The 13209-nt window shown below is 37.5% G+C and overlaps 1 protein-coding gene across 4 annotated transcripts in view; it reads right to left on the minus strand.

Moving 5' to 3' along the window:
- Nucleotides 1–13209, minus strand: part of RUNDC3B (RUN domain containing 3B) — a 112078-nt gene that overhangs the window by 48522 nt on the left and 50347 nt on the right. The window lies entirely within an intron of this gene.

Genomic DNA, 13209 nt, shown 5'->3' on the forward strand with positions numbered 1-13209 from the left:
TTTTTATGTGAGTACCACGCTGTTTTGATTACTATAGCCTTAAAGTACAGTTAGCATAGTTTGATAGCAGGAAGCACGATACTTCCTACTCTGTTCTTTTTTTAAGACTGCTGTGACAATTCAGGGTCTTTTGTGGACCCATATAAATTTCTAAATTATTTGTTCTAGTTCTGTGAAAAAGGCCATTGGTATTTTGATAGGAATTGCATTGAATCTATAGATTGGGTATGGACATTTTATTAATTTTAATTCTTCCTATCCATGAGCAAAATATATGCTTCCATCTATTTGTATCTTCTTCAATTTCTTTCATCAGGATCTTTATAATCTTCTGAGTATGGGTCTTTTACCTCCTAGGTTAAATTTATTCCTAGGTATTTTTTTGTTGTTGATGCAATTGTAAATGGCACTGCTTTCTTATTTTCCCTTTCTGAGGGTTCATTATTGGTGTATAATAATGTAACCAATTTCTGAATATCTTTTATCCTATTTTACTGAATTTCTTTATCAGTTATAATAGTTTTTTTTTTCCAATGGAATCTTTAGGGTTCTCTATATACAGTATCATGTCATCTGCAAATAATGACAGTTTTATTTCTTCCTTTCCAATTTGGATGCCTTTTATTTCTTCTTGTCTGACTATTATGGCTAGGGCTTCCAGTACTATCTATATATATAAAAGCCCAAGTGACCAGCTGACCTGCCAACTGGCCGGTAGCTATGATGCACACTGACCACCAGGGGGCAGATGCTCAAAGCAGGAGCAGAAACCACAGGCATGGAAACATGGAACAGACTGATGAATCTCAGAGGGAAGGGGGGAGAGGGGAGGGCAGGAAGAGATTAACCAAAGATCTTATATGCATACTAGAGGCCTGGTGCATCCATGCACCGGTGGGGTCCCTTGGCCTGGCCTGCAGGGATCGGGCCAAAACCAGCTCCCCAACATCCCCTGAGGGGTCCCAGATTGCAAGAGGGCACAGGCTAAGCAGAGGGACCCCGCCAGTGCACAAATCCGTGCACCGGGCCTCTAGTGTTGAATAAGAGTGGTGAAAGTATACATCTCTGTCTTCTTCCTGATCTTATGTAAAATACTTTTAGTTTTTCCCCACTGAGTATGATGTTGGCTGTGGATTTGTCATATATGACCTTTATTACATTGAGGTATGTTCCCTCTATTCTCATTTTGTTGAGAATTTTTATCATAAATGGGTGCTGGATTTTGTCAAATGCTTTCCTGCCTCTATTGATATGATCATATAATTTTTATCTTTCATTTAGTTTATGTGTTATATCATGTTAATTGATTTGTAAATATTGTACCAACCTTGCATCCCAGGAGTTAATCCCACTTGATCATGGCATATGATCTTTTTAATGTATTGCTGAATTCAGTTTGCTAATATTTTGTTAAGGATTTTTGCATCTATTTCATTGGTAATTTTGGCCTATATTTTCTTTCTTTGTGTGTTTTTATCTGGCTTTGGAATTAGGATAATGCTGGCCTCGTAAAATAAGCTTGGAAGTCTTCCCTCCTCTTGAATTTTTTGGAATAGTTTGAAATGAATAGGTGTTAGTTCTTCTTCATTTGGTAAAATTCACCAGTGAAGCCATCCAGTCCAGGACTTTTACTGGGAATCTTTCAATTACGGCTTCTATTTTGTTGGTTGTAACTGGTCTGTTCAGATTTTGTTTCTTCTTGATTCAATCTTGGAAAATTGTATGTTTCTATGAATTTATCAATTTCATCCAGACTGCCCAATTTGTTAGCATATAGTTGTTTGTAATATTTTATTATAATCCTTTGTGTTTATATGGTGTCAGTTATCACATCTCCTTTCATTCTGATTTATTTGGGTCCTCTTTTCTCTTGATGAGTCTGGTTAAAGGTTTATCAATCTTGTTTATCTTTTCAAAGAACCAGTTCTTGGTTGGATTAATACTTTGTATTTTTTTTCAGACTATTACATTATTTTCAACTCTCATCCTTATTTTTGTCTTCCTTCTATTCACTTTGGGTTTTGTTTGTTGTTCTTTTTCCAGTTCCTTTAGGTGTAAGGTTAGATTGTGTATTTGATATTTTTTCCTATTTCTTCAGGTAGGCCTATGTTGCTATGAATTTCCCTCTTAGGACAACTTTTGCTGTGTCCCCCAAACTTGGGGTGGTTGTGTTTTCATTCTCACTTGTCTCAGGGTACCTTTTGGTTTCTTCCTCGACCTCATTGTTAACCGATTTATTGTTTATAGCATGTTTTTAGACTCCATGTGTTTGTATGTATTTTTCAGAATTTTTTTCTTGTAATTGACTTCTAGTTTTTATATCATTGCGGTCTGAGAAGATGCTTGATATAATTTCAGTCTCTTAAATTTACTGAGACTTGTTTTATGGCATAGCATGTTGTCTATCCTAGAAAATGTTCCATGTGCACTTGAATGAATTCATATTCTGCTGCTTTGGGGGTAAAATGATCTGAAGATATCAATTAAATCCATTTGATCTAGTGTGTCATTTAAGGCTGCTACTTCCTTGTTGATTTTCTGTCTGGAAAATCTATCCAGTGATGTCAACGGGATATTAAAACCCACTACAATGACTATATTACTACAAATTTCTCCCTTTATGTCCATCAATATTTGCTTTATATATTTAGGTGCTCCTATGTTGGGTGCATAAATTTTTATAAGGATTATATTTTCTTGTTGGATTGATCCCTTTATCATTAATGATCTTTTTGTCCCTTAATATAGCCTTTGTCTTAAAATCTACTTTGTCTGATATAAGTATTGCTACTCTGGCTTTCTTTTACATTTCCACTTGCATAACATATATTTTTCTATCCCTTTACTTTCAGTCTCTGTGTGTCTTTTGGTCTGAAGTGGGCCTCTTGTAGACAGCATACATATGGGTTTTGTTTTCACATCCATTCAGCTACCTTATGTCTTTTGATTGGAGCATTTAAGCCATTTACATATTAAGTTATTATTAATAGATATGTATTTATTGCCATTTTATTCTTTTTTTTTCATTTTATTCTTTATAACTATGTTCCTTGTTGTGTGTTTTTTATTTCTTCTTGTTCTTAAAGAAGACCCTTTAACATTTCTTGTAATCCTGGTTTGGTGGTAATGAACTCCTTTAGCTTTTTCTGGTTTGGGAAGCTCTTTACTTCTCCTTCAATTTTAAATGATAGAGCCTTGCTGAGTAGTCTTAGTTGTAGGCCCTTGCTTTTTATCATTTTAATATTTTGTGCCAATCCATTCTAGCCAGAAATACTTCTGTTGAAAAATCGGCAGACAGTGTAATGGTAGCTACCTTGTAGGTAACTTTCTCCTACTGCTTTTAAGTTTCTCTCTTCATCCTTAACTTTTGCCATTTTAATTATGATGTGTCTCAGTGTGGGCCTCTTTGGGTTTATCTTGTTTGGGACTCTGCATTTTCTGGACTTGTGTGTCTTTTTACTACACTACGTTAAGAAAGTTTTCAGTCATTTCTTCAAATACATTCTTAATCTCTTGCTCCATGCTCATCGTATTCCTATGATGTGATGTTGTTATGCTTGATGTTGTCCTAGAGGCCCCTTAAATTATCCTTATTTAAAAAATTTATTTTTGCTGCTCTGTTTGCATATTTTCTACTACTTTGTCTTCCAAATTGCTGATTCAACCCTCTGTTTCATCTAATCTGCTGTTGATTCATTTCAGATATTGTGCTCTTCATTTCTAACTGGCTCTTTTTTATGTTTTCTACTTCCATTTTTGTTTCCTTTCTCTTTGTTGAAGTACGCATTAAGTTCATCTACTCTTCCACAAAGTTCATTGACCAATGTTTTGAATTCTGCATTTAGTAGATTGCTTGCCTCCATTTCATTTAGTTCTTTTTCTGGGAATTTCTCCTGTTCTTTCATTTGGAGTATGTTTCTTTGTTTCTCCATTTTGGCTGCATCTCTGTATTTTTTCCTGTACATCAGGTAGATCTGATTTGTCTTCCAGTTTTGGTAGAGTGGCCTTCTGTAGTAAGCGTCCTGTGGGGCTCAGTGATGCAGTCTCCCTAATCACCTGAGGAGGTGCTCCAGAAGTGTCCCTTGTATGACTTCTGTGAACCTCCCTGTTGTATTTTAGTTTTTATTGCTGTTAGCCTTTCCATGAGTAACATTGGCCCTCGGGCTGGCTAATTGTTGGGACTGACACCAAACACAGTGTAAGAGCTGCTGTGGAGGGGCTAACCACACAGAACATTTGGCTCTAGCAGGGTTTGGTGCTTGCTGATATCTTTTTGGTTATGCCACTTGTGGAGCTTATCAGATTGTGCTCTGTTGTGATCTGAAGACAGCCAGTGGGTGTGCTGGTTCTGGGGACTCTTGGGAGGGACTCCAGTAAAGGTCAATGTCAGATGCTGCTTGTGACCAGCCCTGGACTACCTGTTAGGAGATACAAAGCAATCCACAGTAGGTGGCTGCCTCTGCTGGTCCTGGGTGCCCAGGGTGTTTACAGAGGCTTCCACTAGTAACAAACCTGGGATAGGTCAGCAAAAGGCCCCAGGCACCTTGAGATCTGCCTCTACTTGATAGCTACTTGTTAGGCTCAGCCATCCAAAGAGCCTCTGGTGGTATGCAAGTAGCCTGAGGTCAGTTCTGATTCACCAGCTAGGGGCAAGTGGTGGTCACTAGGTTGATTAGTTACCTTTCTTACCCCACATATAATTCGATAAGCCTTAAAATTTTTTAAACAGCTTTATTAAGATATAGTTTGCATAATTCACCATTTAAATACAATTCAATGGTTTTGAGTATATTCAAGATATTTTCATTACCCCCAAAAATAGCATGCAGCCATCAGTATTCCTCCAATACTTCTCATCCTTCCCGCCTCCCCCAGCCCTGCCCACACAACCACTGACCTACTTTGTATAGAGTTACTTATTCTGAAGATTTCATATAAATGAAATCATATACTATCTGGTCTTTTGTGACTAGCTCCTTGACAATGTAATGTTTTTAAAATTCATGTTGTAGCATGTACTTCATTTCTTTAAAAAAGATTTTTTTAAACAAGTAGTTTATGTAAACAAGATGCTTGACTTGAAGAAAAACTACCTAGGACTCGTTTCTTTTAGAGTTCTTTATTCCTACTTAAAGATAAGTTGCCCTGCATGTAACAGCTATATACAAAAAAAGTTATAAAACTGCCCAGCCAGTATGGCTCAGTTGGTTGAGCATCGTCCCATGCACCAAGAGGTCGCCTGTTGGATTCCTGATTAGGGTACATGCCCAGGTTGTGGCCTCAATCCCCGGTAGAAGGTGTGCAGGAGGCAGCTGATCAATGTTTCTCTCTCATTGTTGTTTCTATCTCTCCTCTCTCCCACTTCCTTCCTCTTTCTCAAAAATCATTTTTTTAAAACAATTATAAAACTGTCCTTGGTTTTACAATAATAAATGGAAAACATTAAAATTCTTCAATCAAACAAGGTATGAAAAGATTTATATGTTCTTTTTTTATTAAATAGTGAAAGCAAATTAGCCTACTGGAATCTATAATAATAAAAGGGTAATATGCAAATTGACCAAATGGCTGAACAGCGGAATGACTGTCCGGATGACCTTCCGGACGAAGCCAGGGCTGCGAAGGCCGAGGCAGCTGGGGCTGCGAGGGCCTATTCTTGCACAAATTTTGTGCATTGGGCCTCTAGTATAAAGATAAAAGTTAAATGAGCCTGAGCATAAAAAAAGGGGGTATTTTCACTGTACTAGTATTCTTCCCATCCCATCTTCATTTGATGTACAATAAAGGAATGGAGAAAGGAAAAAAATGAAAGAATAGAGAAAACTACGCTGTAGCAGTCAGATGTGGTAGAACCAAATAGCAGTTTTCTAACTGAGAATGTATACTTGGTATACATACTCCCCCTTTAGTAGACAACTGCTGTCTGCTGCTAGAAGACATCAATTTCATTTTCATCCTTGTTTCCAACTACGTAGGAGTAATTGTTTCACTGGTTGAAACAATTACTTCATATGGGAATCTAATCTGCCTTATTGAAAAATACTGGCGTTCAAAATAGACCTTCATTAATTTAAGTCTCACAATGCACCACAGAACTATCTTGCCCCACCATCTTCAAATTAACATGACCTTCGTTCTCAGTCTTGACTCCTTGCATGTCACAAAAGCAGCATCAAGTCCATACCCAATGAGCACACAAGTACAAGGAGTAGCAAAAAAGTACATTTCTTTTTATGGCTGAAAAACTTTCCACCATATAAAATATAAAATAAACATTTTATTTATTCATTTATTAGTTGATGGGCATTGGGGTTATTTACACTTTTTGGCTATTTTGAATAATGCTACTACATACATTTTTGTGTGTATGTATGTGAATATGTTTTCCATTCTCTTGGAAAGGTGATGCCTTTCTCTCTCTCTCTCTTCCCCCACCCTCCTCCATACCTCCCTCTGGGTCATGAGATAACGCTATGTTTAACCTTTTGAGAAATTGCCAGACTTTTCCAAAGGGGCTGCATCATTTTGCTTTTCCACCATCAATGTATGAGGGTTCCAAATTTTACACATTTGTTATTATGTATTCTTTTTTTTCTTTTTTTTAGGGAGAAACATTGATGTGAGAAACATTTTCAGTTACCGCCTGTACATGCCCCAACTGGGAATTGAACCTGCAACCTTTTGATGGACAGGACTACATTCCAATCAATTGTGCCACCTGGCCAGGGCATTATGTGTTCTTTTGATTGTAGCCATCTTAGTGGGTGGGCAGTAATATCCCATTGTGGTTTTGATTTGAAATAAACATCGATGAGAGAGAATCACTGATCAGCTGCCTCCTGCACGCCGCCGCCCCTCCCCCCCACTGGGGACCGAGCCCACAACCCGTTGATTGTGCCATGACAGAGAATTGAACCGTGATCTCTTGGTTCATAGGTCAATGCTCAACCACTGGGCCACATTGGCCGAGCCAAAAGTACCCTTAGATGTTTACTTTCTTATCTTATAAAGTGAAACCTTTAAACAGATTCAGATTTCAAAAGTCTTTCTTGGCTCTTGAAAGATGTAGTAACTTATCACTATTCTACCCACTTTTCTATAATTGAGAAAAGTGTATATATATTTTACAAATATGTTTATTGATTTTAGAGAGGAAGAGGAAGAGAGAGGTAGAAACATCAATGACGAGAGAGAATCACTGATTGGCTGCCTCCTGCACACCCTCTGCTAGGGATCAAGCCCATAACCCCGGCATATGCCGGGAACCGTGACTTCCTGGTCCATAGGTCGGCGCTCAACCACTGAGCCACACTGACTGGGTGAGAAGTGTTAATCAACTTTTCTTTGTCACTTCATAATAGCTTGATAAATTATTTTTTTATTTTTAAAATCACTTTTATTTTTCTATTACAGTTTAAATACAATATTATATTAGTTTCAGGTGTACACCCTAGTGATTAGACAATATATAACTAATTGATCATCCTAATAAATCTAGTACCCATCTGACACCATACAGTTATTAGTATATTACTGATTATAGTCCCTATGCTGTATTTTACATCCCCATAAATATTCTGTAACAACCCATTTGTACTTCTTCTTCACCTTCACCTTTTCCACCCATCCCCCCCAACTTTTCTCCCATCTAGCAACCATCATCTATGAATCTGTTTCTGTTCTGCTCCTTCATTTGTTTTTTAGATTCATTTGTTGATAGATATGCATTTATTAGCACTTTATTGTTCATATTTTTTATCTTTTTTTTCCTTCTTCTTCTTAAGGAAGACCCTTTAACATTTCATGTAATTCTGATTTGGTGGTAATGAACTCCTTTAGCTCTTCCATGTCTGAGAAGCTCTTTATATGTCCTTAGATTCTAAACGATAGCTTTTCTGGGTAATCTTGGTTATAGGTCCTTGCTTTTCATCACTGTGAATATTTCTTGCCAATCCCTTCTGGCCTGCAAAATTTTGGTTGAGAAATCAGCTGACAGTCTTATTGGAGCTCCTTTGTAGGGTAACTAGCTTCTTTTCTCTTGCTGCTTTAAAGATTCTCTCTGTCTTTAACCTTTTGCATTTTAAAAAAATGTTTTGATTAATTTTAGAAGAGAGGAAGGAAGAGGGAAATAGAGATAGAAACATTGTTGTGAGAGAGAAGCATTGATTGGTTACCTCCCACACACACACCAACTGGGGATCAAACCCACAACCTGTCAACCTGTGAATCCAACTGGCAACCTTTCAGTCCACGGGACAGCACCCCACCAACTGTGCCACACTGGCCAGGGCAAATTAACTATGATGTAAGCCTCTTTGAGATCACCTTGTTTGGGACTTTCTGTAGTTCCTAGACTTGTTTGTCTATTTCCTTCACCAGATTAGGGAAGTTTTCTATCATTATTTTTTCAAATAGGTTTTCAATATCTTGCTCTCTCTCCTCTCCTTCCAGCAACCCTCTGATGTGAATGTTGGTATGCTTGAAGTTGTCCCAGAGGCTACTTACACTATCTTCATTTTTTTAAAATTCTTTTTTCTTGTTATGATTGGGTATTTTTTGCTTTCTTATATTCCAAATCACTGATTTGACTCTCAGCTTCATCTAGTCTATTGGTGATTCCCTGGAAAATACTCATTTTAGTTAGTGTATTCTTCATTTCTGACTGGTTCATTTTTATGGTTTCCATGTAATTTTTTATGGTTTCCATGTCCTTATTTATGCTATTGAAATTCTAAGTTCAACTACTTCCCCCATAAGTTCATTGAGCAGCCTTATAATCAGTGTTTTGAACTCTGTATCTAATAGATTGCTTGTCTCCATTTTGTTCAGTTCTTTTTCTAGAATTTTGTTCTGTTCTTTCCTCTGGGATGTGTTTCTTAGTCCCCTCTCTTGCAGCCTCCCTGTGTTTGTTTCTATGTATTAGGTGGAGCTGCTGTGTCTGCTGGGCTTGGTAGAGTGGCCTGATGTAGTAGGTGCCATATAGTATCCAGTGGCAGAGCCTCCCCCATCACCTGAGCTGGGCACTCCAGGTATGCCCCTTTTCCCATGTGATCTGTGTACACCAAGCATGTCAAACTCATAGCCTGTGGGCCACATGCTTTGTTTATTTGGCCTGTGTTAGCCTTTGAGTTTGACATGTGTGGTATACACCCTCCTCTTGTAGATGAGTCTTGATTGATGTTGGCATGTAAGGGGAGGGATTCACCCCCAGGCCAATCGGCTGCAATGACTGGCTTTGACCAACCACCATGGAGGATAGCTATGCAGAGACCTACCATACAGAGCAGGACTTACTTCAGCAGCATTCTGGTGCCTGCTAATTCCATCTCTTGAGTGTGACACTGTGGAGGTGTTTGGGTGGTTCAACATGGTCTGAAGCTGACAACTTGGTGTGCTGGCTCTGGGGCCTCCCAGGAGGTCCATGCTAAAGTCAGCTTGCACCTGTGTTCTGACCAGGGCCACCTGGCTTGAGCTACAAAGTGTTTTGCAGATGGCTGTTACTTGTGCTGGGCTTGGAGGCCTATCTGCTAACCACAGCCATTGCTGCTAATGCTGGGCCTGGAGCCACTCAGCAAGAGATACGGGGCACACTTAGGCCAGATATGCTTGTTTGAGAAATTTTAGAAAAGTAGGAAGCATGAGCAAAGACAGATCATTTGTATGAAAAAGCCACTGAAAATAGCTTCAGTGAGCCCGAAAGTTGTGTGTGTTGGGGGGGAGGGGAGGAGGGAGTGGCGGCGGGGGGGGGGGGGGGGGGGGTGTCTCAGGAAATCACCAGGGAAGGGCAAACAGCAATAGCCAGGTTGATGGAGACTCAGATGTGTTGCCCACCTGCTGAGAGGGAGGGCTTATCAAAGGAACGATGGCCTCTGCTTACACTTCTGTCTGGAAGAAAGCTGCTCCACTGCCCCCTGCTCTCATCCTGATGCCTGGCAATTCAATTCCTCCTTGTATGTCCCTGGTGCCTTTTGAGCTGCTACCCAAGCACTGGAGCTCAGAGGAAATGAGTTAAAGTAAGTCTGTATGTGGGCCCTTTAAGAGGAACTGCCTGGGACTCCAGCAACCCTCTGTCTCACTCAGCCTCAATCCCTGCTAGTTTTTACAGCCAGAAATTATGGGGACTTTTCTTCCCAGCACTGGAACCCTGGGCTTGGAAGCCTAGTGTGGGACTGATACCCCTCACTCCTCAGAGGGGACCTCTGCAGGGGAGATATCCCTCCTGCTTTTTATCTGCCACATGTGGATGTGGGACCAACCTGTTCCATGTCTCTGCCCCTTCTACCAGTCTCAATGTGGCTTCTTTTTTAAAATCCCTAATTATAGGACTTCTATTCATCTAGAAATCACTCGGTTCAGATAATCTCAGGTGGTTCTTAATGATGGTTGTTCTGCAGTTTAGTTGTAATTTTGATATGGTTAGAAGAGGATGCGAGTACTGCGTGTATCTACCCTGCCATCTTGACTAGAAGTCTAGCTTGGTAATTTTTAAAGTTTAATTTTATATTTTACTCCTCTTACTCCTACTTTAATATTGAGAAAATGAACATTTCTTCTGAACACAACTGTAGTCATTATAAATTAAGGTACTGTGGTGCAATTACAAAGTAATAAACAGGTCTCTATAACTTTTTTTTAATCCTCCCCCAAGGATATTTTTTCCATTGATTTTTAGAGAGAGTGGTAGGGAGGGAGGGAGAAACATCAATGTGAGAGAGACACATCAATTGGTTGCCTCCTGCACACTCCCTGACTGGCGCCAGAGAATGAACCTACAACCCAGATACATGCCCTTGACCTGAAATTGAACACATGAAACGTTGGTCCAAGGGCAGACGCTCTACCAATGAGCAACACCGGCCAGGACTAGCTTAACTTTTCTAATTATTTTTCAGCCTGTAGGTGTGGGAAAATTAAAACTTTGAGCAAATTATTTCAACTTCTACCTTACTTCCCTATTTCTAGGTCTTCCCAGTAACCTATTAAAACAATGCCCCCCATTTTTTTTTTTAGTTTGATTCTAATATTGACTCTGCCCATTTCCCAACTCTGACTATTTCCCAATAACATCCCAACCCCATATATCATTATATCATGAAACTCTTCAAGGATTTTTTTCAATTGCTCACCAAGACATCATCCACCTTAGTAAAAAGATCACATGGATTTCTCTAATACTTAAGCGTATCATCATTTGCTCAAGATAAGGATTTACTGTGTTTGTTTCCCACAGTTCCTCCACCCAATCTTATCCCTGGATTTTCACTGATTAGTACTTCAGGCTGGCCTGTGTTAGCTCATGTAGCTTCTCCTTCTGTACTGGGGCAAAAACTTGTATCACCATTGTAAAGGATGTCATTACTCTTTATCTGTGAAGAGTGGAACAAGAAGAAATCACTCGGTTCAGATAATCTCAGGATTTCAAAAGGGTTAGAGATCATTTCTCATTTCTATAGCACTTATGTCAGAGAGCATCCAGACAAAAGGTAGGGTATAACTATTCTTTCTAATAGTTTGCTTGTGTTTTACAAATCTAAACTTCCAAATAGATATGTTTTGGCTAGAAATTCACAATTACGTTTACTTATAATTAAGAAATTTATTTGGTATGATTTTAATTAAAAATAGTGAAAATAGCTAAAAAAAGGCTGTCTTTTCAAAACTTCATTTTGTAAGCTAACTCCTAAAATAACTTCCTACTTAGTTCCTTTCTTGAGAATTACAGAGCCATTATATTGACATTGAAATATTGTGTGTGTATTGGTTTATGTGTATGAACATATACTAAGGCATGTTTCTGTTTCAATAATATAAGTTTATATATTATTTCAACAATATTTATACTTCATGAACTTTTTTAGAGCTGAATCATTTCCTTTTTATTAAAAAAAAAAACCTAACACCTAAGAACAAGGCAAAAAGCATTTCCCTTTAAGTATTTAAACTACTCATTCTAAAAATAGTCTATTCAAAAATTATTTCTACCCCACCCAATTGCCTAAACTAAGAAACAAGACTAACAACTTAGGGATATTATTATTAATGCTTTAATTTCTATTTAGAAAAGACTATCATAATTTTAATATAATCTTGTTATTGCCTAGGAGATGATTACTGTATAAATTTGGTTTTCATTTCATTAATTTAGGATTTTTAGGTTTGATCTATAATTTTCTGATACTATTTTTATTTTCAAAGCCTTAGTATTTTCAACATTTATCTTTCATAATTAAATCTACTAGTAATGATAAATAAAAGAAACAAGTAAGAAACAAATGTTTTATGTCATAAAGTTCATTGGAGTATCATATTGCTTTAAAGAAAAGCCAGTAAGTATATATCAGATTTACTTTATGCAGAATATCTCATAAGTGCCCAGATTTTTTCCAAATCCAAAATATCAAATATAGTGCTCGCTTCGGCAGCACATATACAAAATATCAAATACTGCATCAGGACATGAAAATTAAGATTCTAGATATATGATTTCTTTATATCTGTGCCTAATTTTCTCTATCAAAACTGGTTTAGAGCTGTTTCACTCTTTTCTTCTCTTTCGGAAACATGGTTAATGAAGTTGAAATAAGTATGGCAATTTAAAAATGTCTAAGGCAGTGTGTCTGATGGAACCTTCTATGAGGAAGCAATGTTCTATTATTTGTGCTGTCTAATTTGGTAGCCATAAGCCACACACAGCTATTGAACACCTGAAATGTTCAATACAGCAACTGAACTAACTTAGTAATTTTAGTTAATTTTAACTAATTTTAATTTACATAACTAAATTTATTTTAATTTTTTACATATTATTAGTGGCTACTGTACTGAACAGTACATGTCTATGGTATTGAAATTATTGAATATTTTCATTTACAAATACTTTTGAAATGGAGAAAAGTGATTTCTTTAACAATAGCTATAAACATAAATTAGTAGACCTCTGAGCTTAATAGGAATGACTCTTGTTCTAATATGAACCCTCTTTTTACTACCCAAAAAATTAATAATAAAGTCCTGTTTTTCACATGGCACAATATATCATCTCTTAAGTTTATATAAACAAAAAACAAAACAAAACAAAACACCACACTGGTACAGGCTGCCCTAAAAAGACAATCAGGCAGTCATTAATTACAAATATATATGTGAATTATATACATATTTATAATAATAAATATAAAAATATATGTGAATTAAATAAGTGAATGGTCC

This window comes from Cnephaeus nilssonii, assembly GCF_951640355.1.
Source record: "Cnephaeus nilssonii genome assembly, chromosome: 12".
In the NCBI taxonomy this organism is placed as follows: domain Eukaryota; kingdom Metazoa; phylum Chordata; class Mammalia; order Chiroptera; family Vespertilionidae; genus Cnephaeus; species Cnephaeus nilssonii.